The sequence below is a fragment of the Mobula birostris genome, chromosome 10 (genome assembly GCF_030028105.1).
Source record: "Mobula birostris isolate sMobBir1 chromosome 10, sMobBir1.hap1, whole genome shotgun sequence".
Taxonomy (NCBI): domain Eukaryota; kingdom Metazoa; phylum Chordata; class Chondrichthyes; order Myliobatiformes; family Myliobatidae; genus Mobula; species Mobula birostris.
The window spans coordinates 110,885,761-110,908,520 of record NC_092379.1 but is presented as its reverse complement, the minus strand read 5'-3'; the positions used below and the strand labels follow the sequence as shown (position 1 = coordinate 110,908,520).

At 39.7% G+C, this 22,760-nt stretch overlaps 1 protein-coding gene across 1 annotated transcript in view; it reads right to left on the bottom strand.

The window, feature by feature from the left end:
• Window positions 1-22,760, bottom strand: part of LOC140204573 (rho guanine nucleotide exchange factor 9) — a 247,829-nt gene that overhangs the window by 144,481 nt on the left and 80,588 nt on the right. The window lies entirely within an intron of this gene.

The window sequence follows — 22,760 nt, the reverse complement described above, 5'->3', positions numbered from 1 at the left end:
CTAATTCTGCTCCTATATCTTATGGTCTAAAATGTGCTTCTCAGTGAAATATTCTGATAGTGGCCGCTAAAAGGAGAAGAGATTCGTGTAGCTGCAACTCAGGTGGAATAAATAAAAGCAGGTCCTCCACCCGATGCCATTTTACCTAACCCCAACTGCCACCACAATGTCCCGCTATTCCCTAGCTGTTCCTGTGTTTGTCTAAATACCTCTGAAACATTGTTACTGTATCTGTTTCTACCACCACCTCCTCAGCAGCTCATTCCAGGCACCTAGTACTCTACATTAAAAAAACCTCACAAATTTCCTTTAAATTTTCCACCCTCACCTTAAACCAATGTCCTCCATTACTTAACGGTTCCACCAAGGGAGAAAGACTCTGATCACCTCGACACCCCTCATCATTTTATTCACATTTCATCATATAAAAAATACTATTCCACTATTTCAGACCAAAAACATGTTAAGCAGAAAATGAGAACTTTGAGAATCTTTGCAATTTTAGTCCTAGCTTGCTGGCTTTCTTTTTTGGCTTAAAGACTTCTAAGGAAGGACATCCTGGCTGTGGAGGAGGTGCAGCGTAGGTTCACTAGGTTAATTCCTGGGATATCCGGACTGTCTTACGCACAGAGGTTAAAGAGACTGGGCTTGTACACGCTGGAATTAAGGAGATTGAGGGGGGGACCTGATTGAGACATATAAGATTATTAAGGGATTGGACAAGATAGAGGCAGGAAATATGTTCCAGATGCTGGGAGAGTCCAGTACCAGAGGGCATGGTTTAAGAATAAGGGGTAGGTCATTTAGGACAGAGTTGAGGAGGAACTTCTTCTCCCAGAGAGTTGTGGAGGTGTGGAACGCACTGCCTCAGAAGGCAGTGGAGGCCAATTCTCTGGATGCTTTCAAGAAGGAGCTAGATAGGTATCTTATGGATAGGAGAATCAAGGGTTATGGGGACAAGGCAGGAATTGGGTATTGATAGTAGATGATCAGCCATGATCTCAGAATGGCGTGCAGGCTCGAAGGGCCGAATGGTCTACTTCTGCACCTATTGTCTATTTTCTGAAAAGCCCACTTTTGCCCCTTAACAGTGGGTAATGCATTCACTAAGTTTCTTCTCTAGCATATTCTAGCATGGCTGGTTTCATTCTCTTCCTCCTCCAATGTCAAATAACATAAAATAAAATCTGATCCCCAGTAGAATTCCCACTGCCCAACTTAGTCTAAAAGCTAGAGGACCTCAGCACCTCAACTTATAATGCAATTTTTATTTATTTACAGCTGACCCCAGAAAGAAAACTTAAGACCTTGTCACAGCTTGCAACTTAATTCAGAAGCTGCAGATTGGCTGAGTACAACCACATATTTTGTTGGCATTTTCTCCATTATGCAAATACATCAAGATGTCACGTTGACCTGCTAATGTCTCACCTCCCTCCTACGCTCCAGTATCAGGTTCACTGCATCATCAAGTCTGGGCTTCTGTTCTCGTTGCCTTTTGCTGTGGGTTCACACAGTAGAGAGGTGTGTTGTGGAGAGGGGAGGAGAATCTGGCGCTGCTCTCTCTAAATGACTACAGCAGCTAAATAAAGCCCGAGCATCTATTAATTGACAGGAAAATGTTGAACACACTGAAAACCCCTGAGAACTTGCTAAAGTTCTCAAAGCTTTGCATCCTCTAATTTTTGTTCAGAATAAACGTAAGGAAGGCAACAGAAATTTGACTTAAAAGATGGAGCATGTTTATACCCAGTGGAATATGTTTAATACTCTCAAACAATTTCTGCATGGTTCTTCAATTCAATGATCTCACCAGAGTAGATGAAGTAAACAAGAAATAGTTAGATCATACAAGTTCCATTGTAGTAAGTGCTTTCGACATTTCATTAGGGAACACAGCACTCTATCAGCATTCCAGCTATCAAATCAGAAGGTTTTGGACTTCAGCCTAACACTTAGCTATCTCAATAAAGGAAGTGGAAGTTCCAGTCTTTGAATACTGGCTTGATATCATGAGACTATTAATTGCAATGAAATAACAAATGTCTCCAATTGCATTCCCCATATAATCTGGGGAACGTACTGTATTTCACTGAAATACACAAATGATCACAAAGGGAAAAAGCAAACAGCTCACATTTGTGTTTAACTTGTTTTTATATACGTTAACAAATACATTTTTACAGCTGTGTTTACAAGTTCCATCATGGGCACTCACTTCCCCACCGTTAAGGACATATTCCAAAGGTGGTGCCTCATTACTACCATCGGGGAAGAGGTACAGGATCCCGAGGATGCTCAAAAGTCACAGTAAATTTATTGCAAAGTACCTACAGTATATGTTACCATATACTACCCTGAGATTCATTTTCTTGCAGGCATTCACAGTAAATACAAAGAAACACAATAGAATCAATGAAAACAAATACAAGCAACCAATGTGTAAAAGACAGCAAGCTGTGAAAATACAAAAAACAGAAAAAAATGTAACAATAATGATAATAATAATTAAGCAATATACATCGAGAACATGAGTTGTAGAGTCCTGAAAAAAAAGAGTTCATATTTCGTCCATAGGTTGTGGAATCAGTTCAGTGTTGAGGTAAGTGTAGGTATCCTCTTTGGTTCAAGAGCCTGATGGTTGAGGGGTAATAACCGTTCCTGAACCTGGTGGTGAGGGACTTGAGGCTTCTATATTTCATTCCTAATAGCAGCAGCAAGAAGAGAGCATGGCCCGAATGGTGTGGGTCCCTGATGATGGACTTTTTACAAATGCCTATTTCCCCGCTGTCATCTGATTTCTGAAAGTTCCATGAACCTACGAATACTATTTTAGCCCTACTTATTAGCTTTCTATATCTTCCTTATTGTACCTTATGGTAATTTTTTACATACTGCACTGTACAGCTGCTGCAAAACAAATAATTTCACAACATATGCCAGTGATAATAAAGCTAATTCTCATTCTGATTTCATTTCACATATAGGAGTCAAAAAATTCTTCACTATTTTCCATTTTCTCTGTTTCCTTTTAAAAATATGGCCTACAATTGAAGTCAACAAACCAACGCAACTGGAGAAACCCCAGACCTCAGGCTTTCACTCTGCATCAGCAAGGAAGATTAGAGATCATTGGGCAGGCACTCAGGAGAAATACTTGGAACTAGTGAAACAGATGGGGAAAATCTTACAGAAATTTACATCCATCAGTGGCATGTACAGTACTGGCAGTGTTCTGCCCACACCTTGTGCCAAAAGAGTCATGGCTATTGTGTTACAATCCAAACATTATTATTTCCTTGCCTGTCTCAGTATGCCATAGCAACAAGCCAAAGCACAACAAAGGCTGTGGCTCAATCTTTGCACACCATGATGGGCATTTTCCATGTCAGATTTAAGCTAGTAGGTTTCATAAATGCAAGTCTCTGGGGAAATTAATACCAGTTAAACCTTTCAGGCATTATTCAATATACTCAGCCCATGATCAGCTTGTCTTCCCTTTGTCTGCACTGTTGCAATGCTCCAAGGGACCCCCAATTTCATCAATTGTATGGTGCTCAATAATAGCAATGACACCAAAAAATTAGGAAGGAAAGTACTGGCAGAAATAAAACATGTAAAAGTAGAGCCCCTTCCAACAGTTACACTCAGCAAATGCAGTAATATTTATCAGAAGTACGAAAACAGACTATTTATTACTGTGCAATGAGCTACTTAGAGAATCTCTCTAGAGCATGGCACTAGTCAAGATTCTCAATTCATCCTATTTTTCATTTTGATATGCAGAGTGCAGATAGAACTTCTGAGACTGAAAAACTGAGTGAGTACAATTGAAACACATCTTTAGCTCCTTAAGCTGAAAGAGACTTTTGCATAGGATCATTTATCGCCTCAAAATTTCCATTAGATAATCAGTTATATTGCACAGTGGCCACATGAGGCAAATTAAATGATTTTCTGGCTTGCCCTACGTTACCCATGACACCTTTGAAAAATACTTGTGGGTTTACTGTCAAGGCTCACACTTAATGAATAATAGCCCCTGAGGAAAGATCAAGAGAATAACAAAAAGTTGTGAGTACTCAATGCATTCAGGAAAGAGAAATAGAAATCAATGGGGCAGATACCTCTCTGTACTTCTCTGGAAGAGTCACCAACTACTTATTTTGCTTCGTGCTTGAATTTAACTGGAAAGCAGATATGGCAGATAATGTGAATTAGGAGAATGACTGTGCTAATCAGCCCCTCAATTCTTTGATGCTATTTGATAATATTGTGGCAGATTAGATTTGGGCTGCAACTACTAATTGTGATGTTTCAGCTCATTACTTATTACCTATCTAACTCTGTCTTAAATATATTCAAAGACTTTATTTCCACATGATGATACTTCAGATCATCCATATATGCCAATATGCTACCTCCTACACCTAAGTATAGTGCTTTTACCAGTTCTCCTTTATCCACAGCAAGTTACATCTTTCAAAACCTTTAATAAATCAGTTATACATAACTTGCTTTCCACAAAACTGTTTTGATTAAGCTTAAATGCCTTTAGTGCTATAATGTCACAAATACAGTATTCACATTCATCATTCTCCTTAGACAGATGCTCAGATGACTGGACTGAATTTTCTTGATGTCAGGCTCTCTCTCTCTCTCTTTGAATAAAGGAACTACATTGCTGCTGGACTACAACTCCAACAATTAGCAACTTAAATATATTCAAAGACTTTGTTTCCACTGTCTATTTAAGTTGACTATTTCATTTGAAATATCATGATGATATTTCAAATCATTCATGTATGCTTGCTGATTGTAATTTTCCAGAATGTTCCCTTTCCAATTCCTAATTATTCAGTTCTTTCTGGGATATTATTTACTGCATATTCTTTGTTATGAAGACTGATGCAAAATACCTTTTTAATTCACCTGCTGAGCAAAACTTCTCTCTCCTTGACAACATGAAGTTGAGAGGAGTTCAGGGGTTATTATAGTAAGTAACAGCAAACTAATAAATAATGATTGAATGTCAGGCTGTCTGATAGTCTTGATCATTGCCAAATTCAGTCTGTCAACTCAGATGAGATGGTTATGGAAGCTCTTAAAATCAGGATGGAGTAGATACAGACAAAAAGCGGCCTGAACATTGTTTGGACTGCAGAAGCATTTATAAGCTCCTGGCTCTATAGTGAATGGTCATTTATTTGATTCTTCTTCCTATAATGACCTGATGGGATTCACCACTCAAGGAACCAGAAGAGCAGTCAGACCTTAGAAAGTGGAACTCAATTAGCATTATTACAAAAATAATACTGCCACTTTGCATGTCCCTTCTATTCACTCTCAACAGATTAAACCAAGCAGTCTAGGAAAAAAAGTTATGAGCTGTATTCAGGTATACTTCCTGATCAATTTTAATTGTCTGCCTGTCTGGTTTACCCTCAAACCAGACAAAAAGCTTTTTAATCACTCTACTCATTAAGAAAAAAACTACGAGTCAAGGAGGACAGCAGACATTGATCCAAACAGAAAGTTCAAAGAAAGTTTGATCAAATTTTTTACCTCTGGGGAGACAGAACTACAATTATTACAACATGATGAGAATAGATTTCGCCTTCTGTCGCTTGGCAATTCAAACAGATAATGACATGACAGTTTACAAAGAGAATTACTCTTGTCTAACCAGACTAACAAAGAAAGAAACTGACCCTGGAATTTGGATTGTAAGCACTTATTTTGTAAGCACAAATCATGCATAAATGATATTTAATACAGGTCATAGCTCACCAGTGATCATTTCAGAGTGAAATAGTAGCCATTGAGAAATTGAGTTAATCACTTCAGGGCAGGTTTGTGCATCTGAATCTTTTCCAGAATCAGATATACTTCTAATGGCATCATTTTTTGTCCAGTTCCACCCATGCCAACATAAATTGAAAATCTTTGGTTCAACCTAGGCTTCCATTAATAACACTGACAGGAAGGGTTTCCACTCACTAGGTATACAGGGAAAAATGAATCATACTAAGAACTCCCTAAGTGCATGCCATTTCCTGTGAAATTCGCATGATTACCCTCTCAACTCTCAGACAAAGCTGCCAGATGTTTTGCATGACTTGCACTGTCCAGCTGTTTTAGAGATAATGATTACACACTCTCACAGTCCTACCCTAGAAACCACCTGCCAATACAATGACTGCTATGAAAAACACCAGAAAAGATAGAAATACTATTAGTCTGTCCAGGTCACCCTGCAGTACATGATCAATGGCTGCAAAGATTTCATCATCCACGTGAGGCATGCTGCACAGTGCATTCATCAGAAGACAGTGGCCAGAGGGGGAGCAGCATACTTGGGGGAAATGAAACGCAGGGTAAAATATAGTTGGAGCAAGAGACACAGGAGATAAGCTGGGTCATCAGAGGACACCCTAGCTGAACTCCACATGCTACATCTATGAGCAAAGTGGAGGATGGAAGCATTAATGGCAAGGCAATAAGGAACTCCTGAATAGAAAGATGCTTTTTACAAAGAATCTGCTGAACAATAGATCTCAATGCAAGCAACCATACCTCTCTATGTATAGTGCTTAATAATACCACAAATCACAGGTTATTCACGGGCAAATAGATAACAAATAGACCATAAGACCATAAGACAAAGGAGTGGAAGTTGGCCATTCGGCCCATTGAGTCTGCTCCACCATTTTATCATGAGCTGATCCATTCTCCCATTTAGTCTCACTCCCCCGCCCTCTCACCATAATCTTTGATGCCCTGGTTACTCAGATACCTATCAATCTCTGCCTTAAATACACCCAATGACTTGACCTCCACTGCTGCCTGTGGCAACAAATTCCACAGATTCACCACCCTCTGGCTAAAAAAATTTCTTCACATCTCTGTTCTGAATGGGCGCCCTTTAATCCTTAGGTCATGCCCTCTCATACTAGACTCCCCCACCATGGGAAACAACTTTGCCACATCCACTCTGTCTATGCCTTTCAACATTCGAAATGCTTCTATGAGGTCCACCCTCATTCTTCTAAACTCCAAGGAATACAGTCCAAGAGCGGACAAACGTTCGTCATTTGTTAACTCTCTCATTCCCGGAATCATTCTAGTGAATCTTCTCTGAACCCTCTCCAACTTCAGCACATCCTTTCTTAAATAAGGAGACCAAAGCTGCACATAGTACTCCAAGTGAGGTCTTACCAGTGCCTTATAGAGCCTCAACATCACATCCCTGCTCCTATAATCTATTCCTCTAGAAATGAATGCCAACATTGCATTCGCCTTCTTCACCACTGACTCAACCTGGAGGTTAACCTTAAGGGTATCCTGCACGAGGACTCCCAAGTCCCATTGCATCTCAGAACTTTAAATTCTCTCCCCACTTAAATAATAGTCTGCCCATTTATTTCTTCTACCAAAGTGCATGAACATACACTTTCCAACATTGTATTTCATTTGCCACTTCTTTGCCCATTCTCCCATCTATCCAAGTCTCTCTGCAGACTCCCTGTTTCCTCAGCATTACTGGCCCCTTTGTATCTTTGTATCATCAGCAAACTTAGCCATAAAGCCATCTATTCCATAATCCAAATTGTTGATGTACAATGTAAAAAGAAGCGGCCCCAACATGGACCCCTGTGGAACACCACTGGTAACTGGCAGCCAACCAGAATGGAATCCCTTTATTCCCACTCTCCGTTTCCTGCCAATCAGCCAATACTCTATCAACTTTGACCAGTAATAGTAATTCTTGATATCTTCTTTTAAAGGATATCCTGCACTAAGCCACTGATTTATTGCTGAAAAGGCTCAGTATAGCTGTTTTCACTGCCATGTAGATCACCCTGACATATATAATGAGGTCTTTAAAAAAATGTCAGCATTCTTTTCAACTGAGTGGGCATTCTCACACATGAGAATGTGAGAGCTGTGTCCTTCTCCGATGGGCTCTCACTGTGGTTGCCCTGTTGGTCTCCTAGTTGCCAGCACACATACACATCACTTGTTTGCTAAATCCCTAGATTTTCTTTCTTTTCTTTCATGACAGCCTTATTGTGTGTTGTTGATATCTAGTTGCCCCGGGGAATATGCCCGTCAGTAATTGATGTGCACAAAACTGTCAGCTGTTGCATTCATTTAGGTCCTGTCCAGTCAGGTATGGGTCCTGATGAAGGGTCGCAACTGAAACTTCAACTGTCCATTTCCCTCCTGGCCCATCGACTTACTTCAGCTTCTTTGTGCGTTCCCGGCATCTGCAGTTTCCTGTGACGGCTAAGATCTTGCTTTAGTCATATTTATTGGCTGAAACAATCCCAATGCTTTCTCAAATTTCTCAATTCCACTATTTTGTGCAAGAAAAAGCAGATGGATGTTATCACTACACAAAACCCAGTTCAGCACACCAAATTTCCAAATTCTAGGCTATACTTCATAACTTATTTGCACCATTGAAATAGCAAGCAGTCCAAGTCTGAGCTTATCCTGTGATGTTGAGCTATATTCCTGAAACTGTGCCAATCTCTTGAGGTTCAAGAAGCAACAATATGTTTTCCAGTACTCCTACATCAAGATATGTTTGAAGTAGTGCATGGTTTGGGGCTTAGTGGACTACACTTTGATTCTTGGACAATATATGGTATTATACATTTAAACCAGACCTCTTTGACATTCTTCATAACAAATTTCAGAATGTCATTAATGGATTAATACAGTGGTCCCCAATCCAGATGGCCGATATTTACGTGCCAGGTGGCACCTAATTAATTAGCTTGTTTATTTTGGCTTTTTTCTTAAAGATGTGCTGGGTGCGCTCCAGCTACTGCTGCACCCCTGCATGCTTCACAGACCGGTATCGGTCCGAGGCCCGGAGGTTGGGGACCACTGGATTAATACATTTTAATCAGTACTGAATGAACCTTTGATCTTTAACTGTTCTCACTCCAGCAACATTGCTGAAGAACTCTATTCTTGTGCAACATCTCTTTATTTTGTTTGGAGATGGCCCATTTTTTTTGTAAGCTTCAAATGCTTTAAGGCTATAGAATTTGTGCAATGAGACAAAAATCATGTAATATTGTACGAACAATCAAAGGATCATTAACTCTGATTCAAGAAGAATAACTAGAAAAGAGCTGATGATATTTAAATTAGACAAGTTCTGAAGACTATTCAATAGTTGGATTGAGATCACAGGTGGTTGAACTTGAAGCTGACTGCTTAAACTTCATCCTGCAGGTGACTCCTGCATACTGGAAGACAGCAAACGTGACTCTATTATTTAAGAAATGAGAGAAAGAGAGACAACCTTGAAGCATCAACCCATCACCTAATATTGGTAATAGGGTAAATCAGGTTATCCATATAAAAAAAAAGATGTGATATCAGGATACTTAGATGTGATATTAGAACACTACGATTTGGCATGGATTTCTGAATGGGAAATCATATTTGGTTTAATCTATCAGAGCTCTTTGAGGATGCACTGTACCTACTAAGGTAGGAGAGGTATAGTCAGTGGTGATGGCGTATATGGATTTTCTATAAATTCCCACACAGCAGGTTGCTGGACAAGTTTATTGCACATGGTATTGGAGATAAGGTATTGGCAGAGATACTAGAAAATAAAAAAAACAAATAAACTGATTCTTACTGCTCAGATCTCCTTTGTCTCCACTCACCTCAAACCCCACCTTTCTCACCTGCCCTGGGAAAAATGATTCTGACCATCTACCCTATAAAGACCTCCACTACTACTCTCTGTTTCCAATCAGCCTTCCAATTTTGGATCCAATGGCATATAGAAAATGTGAGATTATCTACTTAGGTAGATAAAATAGAAATATTTAATGTTCTTTAAATTGATAAAAGATTGAGAAATCTTGATTTAAAAGGGATTTGGGCGCCCTAGGACGCACGTCACTGAAGGTTAACATGCAGGTGAAGCAAGCAATTAGGAAATTAGATGCTAGGTTAGCCATTACAGTAAGACAACTTGACCACAAGGATAGAGATATAAACTTTGTTGAGAGCACGCCTGAAATATCGCATACAGTTTTGGTCTCCTTAACTAGAAGAAGATATACTCACTTCAGAGGAAGTCCTGCAAAAACTCACTAAACTAGATCTGGGAATGCCAAATTTATGTTATATGGAGAGGCCGAGTCAATTTGGACTTGATACTTCTAGAGTGAAGGGTGACATGATTGAAACCCAAAACTTCTACAAGGCTTGACAGGATGGACACAGAGAGAACATTTCCCCAGCTAGGGAATCTAGAAACTGGGATTAGAGTCTTAAAATAAGAGATGGACCATTTATGACTGAATGTGAATATATTTCTTCACTCAGAGAGTGCTGCTGCTTTGGGACTGTCTTCCCCAGTGGGTAGTGGAGGTAAAGTCACTGATTTCATTCAAAAAAAAGATGGTAGATTTCTAGATATTTGAGCAATGAAAGTTTATTGGACACAGGGAACAAGAATGGTATTTGAGATAAAAGATCAAACATTTTTATGTTCTATTCCTTAATACATCTTTAGAAAGTAAAATTTCAAGCATATAAGAGCTGAGTTAGGCTTATGGAACTTCTAAGAAAGGTGAGACTCTTACTTTCTGATGGAAATACCTTTTACACATGGCTATTTGCTTCTAATATTCAGTACTTGTACAAAATGTCTAAGCTATACTAATTATACTAATGGCCGTAGATTCTTAATGGACCACCTGCACAAGGATTAAAGTTGAAATCAATTGACATAGCTACATTAACTAAAAAAAATAAGAAAGCAAGTCCAGACAGCACAGCCATGAACAGTTCAGGCTTGAATCATGAAATTCATTAATAATGCACTTTAGTACACATTCGCCAAAAAAGGACTGACCTTCTGAAACTGATGGGCTGACTTAGGAATAACAAGCTAGGCAGTTTAAATGGATCAGCACGGACTAAATGAGCCAAAGGGCCTGTTTCAGTGCTATACCTTTCCGGGACTGTAAGCTAGATGGTTTGGTTAAGCACCAGGGAGGAAGAGAGAAAACAGGGAATTATAGACCGGTTAGCCTGACGTCAGTGGTGGGAAAGATGCTGGAGTCAATTATAAAAGATGAAATTACGACACACCTGGATAGCAGTAACAGGATCGGTCCGAGTCAGCATGGATTTACGAAGGGGAAATTGTGCTTGACTAATCTTCTGGGATTTCTTGAGGATGTAACTATGAAAATGGACAAGGGAGAGCCAGTGGATGTAGTGTACCTGGACTTTCAGAAAGCCTTTGATAAAGTCCCACATAGGAGATTAGTGGGCAAAATTAGGGCACATGGTATTGGGGGCAGAGTACTGACATGGTTTGAAAATTGGCTGGTTGACAGAAAACAAAGAGTAGCGATTAATGGGTCCCTTTCGGAATGGCAGGCGGTGACCAGTGGGGTACCACAGGGTTCAGTGCTGTAAAGAGCACAGCTGTTTACAATATATATTAATGATTTAGATGAGGGAATTAAAAGTAACATTAGCAAATTTGCCGATGACACAAAGCTGGGTGGCAGTATGAAATGTGAGGAGGATATTATGAGAATGCAGGGTGACTTGGACAGGCAGGGTGAGTGGGCAGATGCATGGCAGATGCAGTTTAATGTAGATAAATGCGAGGTTATCCACTTTGGTGGTAAGAACAGGAAGGCAGATTATTATCTAAATGGAGTCAAGTTAGGAAAAGGGGAAGCACAACGAGATCTAGGTGTTCTTGTACATCAGTCACTGAAAGCAAGCCTGCAAGTACAGCAGACAGTGAAGAAAGTTAATAGCATGCTGGCCTTCATAATAAGGTGAATTGAGAATAAGAGCAAAGAGGTCCTCCTGCAGCAGTACAGGGCCCTGGTGAGACCACACCTGGAGTACTGTGTGCAGTTTTGGTCTCCAAATTTGAGGAAGGACATTCTTGCTATTGAGGGACTGCAGCGTAGGTTCATAAGGTTAATGCCCGGGATGGCGGGACTGTCATGTCGAAAGATTGGAGCGACTGGGCTTGTATACTCTGGAATTTAGAAGGCTGAGAGGGGATCTTATTGAAACATATAAGATTATTAAGGGATTGGACACACTGGAGGCAGGAAGCATGTTCCCGCTGATGGGTGAGTCCAGAACCAGAGGCCACAGTTTAAGAATAAGGGGTAGGCCATTTAGAACGGAGTTGAGAAAAAACTTTTTCACCCAGAGAGTGGTGGATGTATGGAATGCTCTGCCCCAGAAGGCTGTGGAGGCCAAGTCTCTGGATGCTTTCAAGAAAGAGATGGATAGAGCTCTTAAAGATAGCGGAATCAAAGGTTATGGGGATAAGGCAGGAACTGGATACTGATTGTGGATGATCAGCCATGATCACAGTGAATGGTGGTCCTGGCTCGAAGGGCCGAATGGCCTACTCCTGTACCTATTGTCAGATGTTGTGAATTCAAACAATAAAAAGGCAGAATAATAAAATTGCTTGAATGAGTCTAAATTGCTCTCTATCACAACGTTTCTAATACACACATTTCAATTCAAATATCAAGAGCAATTGAGAGAAATACTTATCAGTTCAGGCAGCATCTGTGGACAGAGGAAGAGACTCAATGCTTCAAATTGATGACCTCAACCAATGCAGAATACTTCTAGCATCATCTGCTTTTATCTCCTGTTCAAACCTCATTCATGTGAACTCAAATGAACAGAGACACTACATACATTACAAACTCTATTGAGAGTGAATGCAGCAGGCCAGGCAGCACCTATAGGAAGAGGTACAGTCGATGTTTTGGGCCGAGACCCTTCATCAGGACAGCCTGGCCTGCTGCGTTCACCAGCAACTTTTATGTGTATTATTTGAAATCCCAGCATCTGCAGATTTCCTCATGTTTGCATTTTGAAACTCTATTGAGAGATGTCTTCCACAGCTGAGTGCAAAATTTCTGTTTCATTGCTCACAATCAACAACCTGACTATTTTGTAAGAAACTAAAAACAAGCCAGAAATTTTGCGTGCATGCATAAATTGATTATGACATTCCCATTTTCTTATCTTCCTCGATCTTTAGTTGCACTACGGCTTTTCAGATGGTCAACTATCATCATTACATCATTATACAACTTTCTTCATTGGAATCTAGCTCAGTCGGATTGCCTCACTTGACCTCACTCCTAATAATCCAAACATAGCCCCAGCAATACCACCTCCTCCATCTCACATTACTGCAGTGATATGTGTGATGGACTCCCAAAAGGATCTATCTTTAGATGCCACTGCTTTGTTATTCATGTGTTGTATTTTTTGGTGACATCATCCTTACAAATGGGTTCTGCCATTGGACATCGCATGAGCACCGACTGGCTGCAAGTCTATCTTTCCATTAACTCTCTCCACACTGCACTGTCTCAATAATCCCTGTCCTGGATAAATTTAAATACCCTTCAGATGAACACTGGGGAAGAGCAGCACTCATTTCTGGTTGCAACAAGAAACTTCTATCATTTGTCTCAGGCTAAAGCAGCTAGTGTCACATTCATTCTATTAATTTTCAATATCATGTAATTTCTATCGCCAACACCATTGCTCCCAGCACTCATGGAGATGGGTAAGTGAAGGAAGCGGGTGACTATGTCCTTAAACATACATCCTTGCATTTGTCAACTTTAGCCTTAACGTTTCCAGTCTTTTCCTGTCTACTCTCAGCTTCTTCATTTTCATCTTAGCTCATCCAAAATTCTGCTGCCTATGGACCATCCAGAACCAAGTCCTACACAGTCATCAAATGAAGCCTTATGGTCTTTCAAGGCTTCAGATTAACAAAACCCCAAATTCAGAATTTCTGTGTTGAACTTACTTCTTGGTTATATTTGTTCCTATCATCATGGCCTCTTCTAGCCTTGTAACTGTTGTCAGCAAGTATTCTCTATTCCCCCCAAACTGTCTTCCCTTCTCACATTCTCTTTGCCTAGGTACCATCCTTTAGACCCCATGTGTTGGAATGCCCCTTCAGTAGTTAACAGTGGCTGCCTGCCATTGGCCATTGGTTCAGCAGTAGGGACAACATCAGGATATTTAAGGTCAGTTAAGGGAAGTATGTACCATGGCATTGGTAGATGCATCAAAGTCACAACCTTGCATTTACTGTAAATAATACTGCAAAATATAGAATTTCACAGGAGTCTAATCAGTGTGGCAAACATTAGTGGATGACTCTAAGCTTGGCCAAAGAGGTAAGCTTTAAAGAGATTAATGACAATATGTTCAAACTGGAAATTCCATGATTTACAGTCTAGACAGCTGACGAACTGATTAATACAGGCCATCCTTGAGTGATGAATGGGTTCCATTTTTATCTTCACTTTTGTCCATTATTCAGAGATAACATAAAAATCACTTGTTATGATAATTATACATTCACAGTATTGTACTGAATGACATCTAAGGCACATAAGATTGATAAGAAAGAACAATAATTGAAAGTGGAAATAGAGTGTGAGAAAGAGAGGGGGGGAAACTAGTTCTTGCATTCATAGGAATGAATATATTCAAGCTCCAAGATCGCTTATTGTCATTCTTCCGTAGATGAATGTAAAGGAGAACAAAATGGTTGCTATTCGAGATCTGTTGCTATATTAAAATAAGCATAAAGAACATAATAAAAAACAAAAAAATATATACATATGTTGGACTTCAGAATTTAATAATGTTGTGAGAGCTTGTTCATAAGTATGTAGGGTTGAGCAAAATCAGTGACACCAGAATTGAAGAATCTGGAAATCTGTAGAGATCATTCATCAATTTATTACTTTCTAATAGTATTATTTTAAATTAAAGAACAAGTTGCTTCATAGTTATGAACTTTAAGCATATCAATTGCAAAGTGCTTTCCATTGAAAAGAAGTTTTGAAAGAATTTAAATGTGTTTCTCTGGAAAATGACTGAGGATTTAACGAATAAACGCAGATTTTTGAAAGTAGAAAATAGCTGAGTTTCACATTAAATATTCCAATAATTTCTGAAATAAAATACCACAGAGCCTTTCTTCCTTTCTGAAAGTGTTATTATTCTTTACACATGGCTGTGCCTCATCATGTGTATTGGGATTACAATATTTTTTGAATAATATGTTGAAAGTTCTACTGTAACACACTAAATGCTCCTAACATCCAGAAATTGAATAATTTTTTCTAAAGTCGTGGTATTCCTTAAAAAATATTAGCTTAGTGAATTATTTGAAGAGTAATCATCCTGAATGTATAGAAAAATGGCACTTCTTCTTGTACTGTGGACTAGTTTTATAATTCATGATTTTAAAAACTCGTATTAACAAACTAAGATAAAATGCTACAGATTAAAGTGCTGACTGATGGTTAAAGGATAGAAACTCCATTTGGCAATGATTAATATTGAGTACTGAATATGTTTGTCCCAGATTGCTTTCTCTGCAATCTTGGCAGAGGTTTTAATCCAATTAAGATAAATTTGTTCATGCTTCTATTAAACAAACAATACGGGTTTTGATATAGACATATTACAACCTACCTCACTGTCTACCTGTGCTGCTCTTCCTCTCTGCAGTAGCACATATATTCTGCACTCTGTTATTGTTTTACTTTGCTCTACCTCAATGCACGGTTTTAATAAATTAATCTATAGACATGTTTTCCACTGTACCTCAGTCAATAATAAACCAATTTACCAATTTAAGTATTCATACAATAACGTTGGAAATCATTTCATCTTTTAATAGATAAGTCACAAAGCAATAAGGAACTTTAATTTTAAAAGTCCCAGGGCGGCAGTAAGAAAAAACTGAGGTGCAAACAGTTGTCTGGAAATTGATTGCATGCTGCTATTTATTTTAGCATCACATAACCAGATAATGACTTACCTTGAAGTATAATGGAATACTTGGGTCAGCTTACACCACTCTGGAAGTTATAACAGGCAGTTTGATTTGCTTTTTCTATGCAAGAAGTGCTTCAAGTGATGCCAATCACTGTGCAGAATCATCAAGGAAACTAGGCCCTGATGTTCCAAGAAAGACCGGCACTGATCACCAATCTTTACCCACACATGTACCCACCACACTTCTATGCTCCCACAAGAATCCAGTCTCCTCTCCTGACCCTACAAGCTTCTGAGGTTCCAGACACTCCTGAGACACAGATCACAGACCTGGTCCCCTGAGCTCCTCTACCCCAACCCTCTGATACCCTAAGCCCCATCTCGCTGACTCCCCACAGCAACTAGAAACTTCCAAGGCAAATCTTACACCACTGCACTACAAGGTCTTGACCTCCTGACAGACAACCTGGCAAACAGCATCCCTTCTCATGGCTCATTCCAGGTCTTGATCTTCCAGCTGCTGATCCCACCCATTGCACCAGCACCACCAGCACTCCCACCAATAATTCCCAATTAGAAATCCAACTGCCATTAACGGAAAGCAAATTGTAGGTGCCGAAATCTGAAACAAAAACAGAAATAATGAATGAATTCAGCTGCTCAAGCAGGAAGAGAAATCTGCCGATGTTTTGGATTAAGGAAGGGTAATTGATCTGATCTGGAACATTAGCTGTTTCCTCTTTCCACAGACGCTGATTGACTGGCTGTGTTCTTCCCGCATTTCTGCTTTGTTCCAATGCTGACATTGGGTTCACGGTAGCACAGCGGTCAGCGTAACATTATTACAGCTCATGATGGCGGAGTTTCAATGTTCAATTCCAGCACCATCGGTACGTCCTCCCAGCAGAATGTGTGGATTTTCCCCGGTTTCCTCCCACAGTCCAAAGACGTACTGAGTATGTTAGCTGGTCACTGTAAATTGTCCTTCGATTTACTGGGGTTGTTGGGGTTGCTGGATTGGCGTAGCTCAAAGGGCCACATTATATCACTAAATAAATAAATTTATTCTCAGCTGGCATATTTATCTTCATATACTGTTTGTACCTCAGATACTCCTGATGCCTACAGCAACATTATAATAGCCATTGGCACGTACAAACGTGTTACCCAACAATTAGGAGGGCAACATTTTCAAGTTGGGGAAGGACATATATGCCATAAGATATTGTCATCCTGAGCTCATAATTTAAAGCAAAAAGCAAAGCAGAAAATTCCAAACCAACTTCCTGTGATGCTCCATTTATTAAAGTTATGGTTGAACAGTCCTCATCACCAACTTCCTATGGTGTCTTCTACACTGGTAACCCATTCTTGGATTTCAACACCATGAGGATACAAGTTGGGGGAAGATACGGGTATCTCAATGGGACTGTGGCTGGCTGAAATATTCAAAGATGGAAACATAAGAAGAAGTTCATCCATTATCTTTAGCTGTTTGTAATTTTTTGACGTACAGTCAGTGGCTGCATATTACGTGGCCATTGCCAGTATGTCTGTATGTTTGTGGTCTTCTGCTGCTGTAGCTCATCCTTTTCAAGGTTCAAGGAGTTGTGCTTTCAGAGATGCTCTTCTGCACACCACTGTTGTAATGCGTTGTTATTCGACCTACAGTTGCCTTCCTATCAGCTTGAAGCTGTCTGGCCACTCTCTTCTGACCTCTCTCATTTACAATCCATTTTCGCCCACAGAATTGTCACTCACTGCATGCTTTTTGCACCATTCCATGTAAACTCTTGAGATTGTTGTGCGTGAAAACCCCAGGAAATCAGCAGATTCTGAGGTACTCAAGCCACCCTGTCTGGCACCAGCAATCACTCCACGGTCAAAGTCACTAAGACCACATTTCTTCCCCATTCTGATGTTTGGTCTGAACAACAACTGAACATCTTGACCATTTCTGCATGTTATTATGCATTGAGTTGCTGCCACATGATTGGCTGATTAGATATTTGCATTAACAAGCAGGTGTAGAGGTGTACCTAATTAAGTGGCCACTGAGTGAGTTATTTAAATATTAAGTTAATGGCTATCCAAGAAATCAGTTACGTTATTGAAATTAGAAAAGCTTTTCCCTCAGAATAACCTTAAATGCAGATTGATGAAGCTTTTATGTACAAAATAATTTCATCTCCTCTCTTGTATTGCCATTTCTACATTTATGTGAAATTATCAACTGGTTGTCATATTTTAAAGCTCACGCTCTACTCCACTGACCTCAAGCATGTCTAGGTCAATTTCTGTTTGATTATAGTGAGATATTAGTTGGATTAATCAGTGCAGTTATAGTATTAGCCAAGGTATCTTCCAAATCAGCCATGACGGGCAACACATTTACACAGCTGCCACCTGGAAGACCCAAGCAAATCCTGCTAATACTCTCAAGTTCAATCCTCATGGCTCACTCTAGTCCGAATACAACTTATCACCAGAATCCAGTTACTGACTAAGGTGAATGATTATGAAAAATTGCAAAGTAACTTTGGCATCAGTGATAGAATGATAAATATACGTATGTGAAAATGGTATTGAAATATTTTAAAATGTACAATTACATTATCAATGTTTGCTGAAGCTGCCAAAATGTGTGCTTGTCGTAGTCAGACTTTATTGCTCAAACCTGTCCCAACAAGCCTCAGCCACAGCATTAAAATGATCTGATTGTGATTAAACTCTTCACAGTGGTAATTTGTCCAGTGCTCAGGATGTGTTCCCAGGTACAAGAAACAGAACTTAAGAGGGTTTAATATAGAAATACTTAGAGAGACATGTTGGGGTAGATTACTAACATGGCAGTATTGCCTCATGGCTTTTTACAGAGCCTGGCTATGAGCGCTGGTGTTGGTCAGACTGGGACTGCACTTTGCAGCCACAAGGCACTGAGCTGGGGGTCCCAGGACTGCACCCTGCCAGAGAGGCTGGGCAGTCTGTGAACAAATTATGACACAAAGCCAACATAAGAAAGTTATTTAAACAATGAGTGATTAATCATTGACCTGGAGCTTGTGATGACAATGACACAGATCTTATCAGCATTTATCATAATAATTACAGCAATATCTGGAGTAAGCATAAAGAAATCCAACTGCAGCATTTAGTGAATGGTTATGACTCTATAGAGGGCACTGATTTGCAGCTTTCCTGAACAGAATCTGCAGAAATTCGTCAACTGGCAAAAATATCAGGTTTTTAGGAACAATGCTTGTTTATGAGACCTTAAGGTGTTGTATTGCTGCATGAATTGTAACTAACTGTTTAATAACATCTTAAAGTGTATTAATTTATCCTTCCGCTTCTGGGTCCAAAAATCTAATTTTGTGCACACAAGTTGAACTTTCTATTGATAACTATTTCAAATCCTATAGCAGCTTAAAAGCAAAAAGATATATTTTTCTCCCTTCTTTTTATATTACAGCTTCCATTTTATCCTCTATGTAGGTTCTAAAATTTATTTGCTAGGAATATATGACAGAAGCAGGAGCAGGTCATACAACTTCCCCAGCCAGCTCCACCATTCCATAAAATCACAGTTGATCTGATCTTTTGTTTTAACTCCATTTTTTCCCTGACCCCCTCCCCCATCATTCTCAAATCTCACAAACATGAAGCTGGGCAGGATTCACCTTTCCGGCACAATTTATCAGAGTCAATTTGTTTTAGAAGCATAGAACCATACAAACTCCAGCACAGAAACAGGCCCTTTGGCCCTTCTTGCCTGTGCCAAACCATTTTCTGCCTAGTCCCACTGACCTGTACACGGACCATATCCCTCCATACACCTTCCATCCATGTATCTGTCCAATTTATTCTTAAATGTTAAAAAAGAACCCGCATTTACCACCTCGTCTGGCAGCTCATTCCATACTCCCACCACTCTCTGTGTGAAGAAGCCCCCCCTAATGTTCCCTTTAAACTTTTCCCCCCTCACCCTTAATCCATGTCCTCTGGTTTTTTTCTCCCCTTGCCTCAGTGGAAAAAGCCTGCTTGCATTCACTCTATCTATACCCATCATAATTTTATATACCTCTATCAAATCTCCCCTCATTCTTCTACGCTCCAGGGAATAAAGTCCTAACCTTTTCAACCTTTCTCTGTAACTGAGTTTCTCAAGTCCTGGCAACATCCTCGTAAACCTTCTCTGCACTCTTTCAACCTTATTTATATCCTTCCTGTAATTTGGTGACCAAAACTGAACACAATACTCCAGATTCGGCCTCACCAATGCCTTATACAATCTCATCATAACATTCCAGCTCTTATACTCAATACTTCGATTAATAAAGGCCAATGTACCAAAAGCTCTCTTTACGACCCTATCTACCTGTGACGACACTTTTAGGGAATATTGTATCTGTATTCTCAGATCCCTCTGTTCCACTGCACTCCTCAGTGCCTTACCATTAACCCTGTATGTTCTACCTTGGTTTGTCCTTCCAACGTGCAATACCTCACACTTGTCAGTATTAAACTCCATCTGCCATTTTTCAGCCCATTTTTCCAGCTGGTCCAAGTCCCTCTGCAGGCTCTGAAAACCTTCCTCACTGTCTACTACACCTCCAATCTTTGTATCATCAGCAAACTTGCTGATCCAATTCACCACATTATCATCCAGATCATTGATATAGATGACAAATAACAATGGAGCCAGCACTGATCCCTGTGGCACACCACTAGTCACAGGCCTCCACTCAGAGAAGCAATTCTCTACCACCACTCTCTGGCTTCTTCCATCGAGCCAATGTCTAATCCAATTTACCACCTCTCATGTATACCTAGCGACTGAATTTTCCTAACTAACCTCCTACGCGGGACCTTGTCAAAGGCCTTACTGAAGTCCATGTAGACAATATCCACTGCCTTCCCTTCATCCACTTTCCTGGTAACCTCTTCAAAAAACTCCAACAGATTGGTCAAACATGACCTACCACGCACAAAGCCATGTTGACTCTCTCTAATAAGCCCCTGTCTATCCAAATGCTTGTAGATTCTGTCTCTTAATACTCCCTCCAATAATTTACCTACTACTGACGTTAAACTCACTGGCCTATAATTTCCCGGATTACTTTTCGATCCTTTTTTAAACAACGGAACAACATGAGCCACTCTCCAATCCTCCGGCACTTCACCCGTAGACAGCGACATTTTAAATATTTCTGCCAGGGCCCCCGCAATTTCAACACTAGCTGGCATGGAACAGAGACAATGGTGGGGATCAGCCCATTGGCAGTGGAGACAGGGTACATTTAAAGTTGGTTTCAATATGGACGGTAGAATAATAGGGTAGGGACTGATCACATTGGTCAAGTATCAAATTTGGTCAAATACGCTTCAAATAGTTACCTTGCAGTTGTGGTCTTTATTGATTCCTTTAAGGATTACTTGTCGATCTCCATTTCCTGCCAAAGACTGCTTGCTATTAGCCACGATAAGGCAACCTAAGTATAGTGCTTGGGGTTTTAAGTAGGCATTAGAACCACTTTGTGAATGTAAATGCTGAATTTCAGTTTCCATTGTAGGCCCAGATGACATCCTTCCTTCCTTTATCAGTGCCACAGGCAGTGTACTTTCACTATTCATTTCTGGAGGACTAGAATATAAAACAAGGATGTAATGCTGAGGCTTCATATGGAATTGGTCAAGCCACATTTGGAGTATTATGAGCAGTTCTGGGCTCCATATCCCTTAGATATATACTGGGGTTGGAGAGGATATTCATAAGAATGATTGCAGGAATGAAAAGTTTAACATAGGAGGATGGTTTGATGGTTCTGGGCCTGCACACAGTGGAGTTTAGAAGAAGGAGGGGGAATCTCATTGAAACCCATTAAATATTGAAAAGCCTATAATAAGTGGATGTGGAGAGAATGTTTCCTATAGTGGGAGTGTTTAGGACCAGAGAACACAACCTCTGAATAGAAGGACATCCCTTTAGAACAGCGATGAGGAGAAATTTCTAGAATGGTGAATCTGTGGAATTCATTAGCACAAACAGCTGTGGAGACCCTATGAGTCTACAATACTTCCCAGCTATCATAATGGAAGCGTGATTTGTTTAGTTCCTGAGAAATAGTTGCTGTGTGAATGAATATCTAGAACTGTAAGTCTTTAAATTAAGCTCATAAATTTTGCTTCTGTTAAGAAATAGGTACAAAAGGAAGGAACCTTAATTTCCCCATTAGTAAATAGATCATACTCATGTTAAAAGCTGATTTCACACATCAGGCTTTACATCTGATTTATTCCTGATTTAGTGTGGAAGAGCAGCAGGACTAGGGTAAACTAGCATAGGATTATTACTGTATATAAATTTGGGAATTTGCCATAACATTTAATAAGACCTTACTCTGAAGAATGGCTATGTGAATAAATTACCAGTGGCTAGAAGATTTCTCTCCAGTAACTTGTGAAGAAAATATTACTTAATATATTTGTTTAATTAGAACCAAAAACAAATTAATGGGAAATCTCATCTGTTTTACATTTCAGAAAACCCAAAATAATCTATTCAAAAAGTGATTCGATTAAAGACTAGGGAAACAGCAACTTCAAGTTAAATGTATCATTAAATACAGATGAGACAGTTTTCATGTAACACTTATGCACAATGGTAGAACTCTGGAATCACAAAATGGTGCAGCACATGATGCTGTAGCCTGTCAGCATCTCTTTCAAAGAGCAGGTTTCCCCCTTCAAATATTTTCCCTCTTCAAACATTTACACTGCTCACATTTGAAGGTTATTTTTAAAACTGTTTCCCCCACAGTATCTGGAAGTACATTCCCAATGCATACTGACTTATTACAGAAATATCTTTTGTTCCTGGTTCTTTATTCAGT